Source organism: Helicoverpa armigera, chromosome 25, assembly GCF_030705265.1.
Source record: "Helicoverpa armigera isolate CAAS_96S chromosome 25, ASM3070526v1, whole genome shotgun sequence".
In the NCBI taxonomy this organism is placed as follows: Eukaryota; Metazoa; Arthropoda; class Insecta; order Lepidoptera; family Noctuidae; genus Helicoverpa; species Helicoverpa armigera.
Genome location: NC_087144.1, coordinates 4,238,134 through 4,241,733, shown reverse-complemented (window position 1 = coordinate 4,241,733; position 3,600 = coordinate 4,238,134). Strand labels below are relative to the sequence as shown.

The 3,600-nt window shown below is 35.9% G+C and overlaps 1 long non-coding RNA gene across 1 annotated transcript; it reads right to left on the bottom strand.

Moving 5' to 3' along the window:
- Positions 1–703: 703 nt before the first annotated feature.
- On the bottom strand, positions 704–2,081 carry LOC135118761 (uncharacterized). Its single transcript, XR_010277774.1, has 2 exons — positions 1,081–2,081; positions 704–907 (listed from the first exon to the last, which is right to left on the bottom strand). It is a non-coding gene; the product is annotated as an uncharacterized LOC135118761 (long non-coding RNA).
- Positions 2,082–3,600: the final 1,519 nt, after the last annotated feature.

The window sequence follows — 3,600 nt, the reverse complement described above, 5'->3', positions numbered from 1 at the left end:
ACGTAGATAAAAGGAATCAATAATTGTTTTACTTTTTAGGGTTCCGTAGCCAAAATGGCAAAAACGGAACCCTTACCCTCTTATTATAAAAACTGCCGCAAGTAGTGGTTTAAACCCGACTGAAGACGTCTTGGTTTGTTACGGTACTTACGATAGTCTTGACATCCTTATTACAAAACGTAGACTAAGAGAAGACTGTTTAGTACTTCGATTTGTCTGTGTGTGTGTGTGGTTCAAATAATATCCACAGATTATAAGCAACAAATATTTAAATCATTCGCTCAATCGTTCCGAATTCTATGCGCCGTTCCTTTTTACATTATTTTGTTAAGTCTATTTTGATGAAAAATAAATAACTATGATAATAAAAAAAATATCTCTGCAGTTGAAAATATTACTTTTTATTATTTAAAGGTAATTTTATATTTCTAGTATCTTTTAACGATATACATGATCCAATTATTCTCTTTTAAACAACTATCGAGTTTGCGCGTATAACGGAACGTCATCGCGCGTATCAGAGTTGTTTTGTTTTTAGGTTAGAAATAATTTGGATTATTTTCATCCCGATTTAAATGATTAAATAAGACGTTGTGCATCTAATTAGAACCTCTTCAAAATTAAGTGCACAATAACTTACCTACACACAGAATATCGTGTGCATTAAATTACCAAAAGAAAATGAAACATTTGAAACAACATAAAAGTAGAAAATTATATTTTATTCCGATGTCTATTTATACAGTCAAATGCACTGCTACATGTTGGACACTGATCTTCATCACACAATCTTGTTCCCTTTCTCATCTAGGCATTTTTGTACATTTTAGCAAGCTTCCAGTCTTTTACAAACATTGCATATTACTGGCAGAGATACGGCGTGCAAAACGCCAAAATAGTCTTGAATCTGTAAATAAACAATAGACTGTATGATAATCTGATATATTTTCGGAGTTTCATCAAAATCTATGTGGTAGTTTATGTGTGGAACATAAACAAACATCCATAATAAAAACTTTGACTCGTATACAATTAATTAGGATGTTTTGGCAACCTACTTGCACTGTAAAGGCTACTTACTTTATGGCGAGCCCAGTTGAGCATCATAGGATCATCCTGGATTATCATCATGCATTCAATTGACTATTATTTCGAAAAACGTAAATCGATATTTATATCGAAAATTGTCGTCAGGTAATTTGAAGAGATTTTGTCGATGACGCATTCTGTTGGGTCCCCGGACACTCTCAATAGTATTGTAACACATCCAAGTATTCCAAATCACACATATTTATATCCACTTTCGTTTTTTTCATCACAAAACAAATAACCTCAAAAGTAAATAATGTCGGAATTTGACGTTTGTCGACTAAGTACTGCAGTTAAACTAGGGGGCTCGATGGTTTATCTTTTGTACTACAGATAGTAATAGGACTTGCGATAAACTGCGTTTTGTAATAACGTTTTTTCAAGGTCGTACTTAAAGGTGGATTAAAGACACATTACAAAAGCCGATACTTATTTGATACCGCGTTTTATAATAAGAGGGTTATAGTTTCGTCATGTCCGTCTGTCCGTCTGTCCGTCTGTCCGTCTGTCACAGCCGATTTACTCGGAAACTATAAGTACTACAGTGATGAAATTTGATGGGAATATGTGTTGTATGAACCGCTACAAAAATATGACACTAAATAGTAAAAAAAAGAATTGGGGGTGGGGCCCCCCATACATGTAACTGAGGGATGAAATTTTTTTTTTCGATGTACATACCCGTGTGGGGTATCAATGGAAAGGTCTTTTAAAATGATATAAAGTTTTCTAAAAAACATTTTTCTTAAAGTGAACGGTTTTTGAGATATCAGCTCTCAAAGTCGTAAAAAGTATGTCCCCCCCCCTCTATTTTTATAACTACGGGGTATAAAATTCTAAAAAAAATAGAGGTGATGCATGCTAATTAACTCTTTCAACGATTTTTGGTTTGATCAAAGTATCTCTTATAGTTTTTGAGATAGGTTGATTTAACTGTAATTTACGGAACCCTTCGTGCACGAGTCCGACTCGCACTTGGCCGGTTTTTAACTTTTTACCTTATACTTTTGATAAGAGGTTTTTCGGTATGTCACTTAATTCAGGATTTATTATTAAGCAACACGCTCATTTGGTCAGGTAGACCTATAGGAAAATAGCTTTTGAAAAAAACGTGTATTAAGTTTTCATCTTTATCTACATAATTATAGGCTGTTTCTTACGGTGTAACCCCCATGCCTTTTTGTAGATTGTTATTATCGATCTCCCGCTGCTAATGCAGTTCTTCTTCTTCTTTCGTGTCGATGACATGCAGTAAGAGGCAACGTCAGACTTTTACTGACTAAAACCCACCATGCCAAGCTCTTACACCGGGCACCAAGCTCCAAGCTCTTTATATGCCAGCAGAGCCGTGGTAACTTTTACAAAAAAATCTGCATCTCCCTTTACTTATTACGCATTCTTTAGTAAATTACTTCCCGCACCCGGATAAAGGGTCCTTCAAGGCCACCAGTGACCGAAACCTGTAAAACCAAACTGTGACTAAAGAGGCCTTGTAATATATGAATAATACCTACTGCATCGTCTTAATAGAAATTAAGGTAAATGATATTATTTAGGTATAGGTAAATGGTACCTTCCTCTATTTAAAGGCAATTGAAGTGATTCTGACCGCAAGAACGTCATAGGCGTACCACTGTCACGAAAACTGTCGCATTCAGTGGTTGCTTTATTACCAATTTAACCAATAAATAAAAAATCGTCGTCTACTCATTGCTTTGACTAAAAGATTGATCATCCAAGCTTACTCAGGCCGCATTGCAAATTTTAAACTTTCCTTGAATTACCTATCATTCACCGTTAATCGGGGGGTGGACTAAAAGGAAAAATCTCAAGTAAGTATTAGGAAGGCGTAAAGTGTAATATTAGTGCTATATTTCCGAATGCCTGAATAGGTAAGTGCGAAACTCATGGGTTTTACCCAGATTTAATCATGGGGCTCTCGAGAAGTCTTAAAAAATGTAGTAAACTCCTTTCTACACTGAAATACCCAACAAAGGAGCTCTAGATTTTTAGTACCGATCACAGATAGCCGCATACTCGTAACAAGTGCTACTCCTACTAATATAATGTATGGGATCTTACTCACCACCTTTCTTTGTATCGGGAATCCCTAAGAGCAAATTACAAAGATTTTTATCAATTCCTTCAATTCATCTACAAGGCCAACAACATTTTGGCAACATTACAACGCAGATGACATATCTTCCAATGAATACATCGTCATAACGCCTTCTTTGCCTCATTACCAGTCGTCTCACGCGCGGTGATCTGTCGATACACAGAATCCGAATACAATGGCTCGTGGTGAAATCGTTCGTCCTTATTCTTTGTAGAAACTTCATCGGTTATTAGTTATGTATGTGGCACTCACGAATTTTTTATCCATACTCCTTATCGGACGTGGGTCTAATCTTGGGTGGTGGACGGAATAAAATTCGCGGTTTTTTCTTTCGTGTGGAGGTTTGTAATTGATCTCTTTGTTAGGTGAGGATTATTTATGCTGTACTTTGA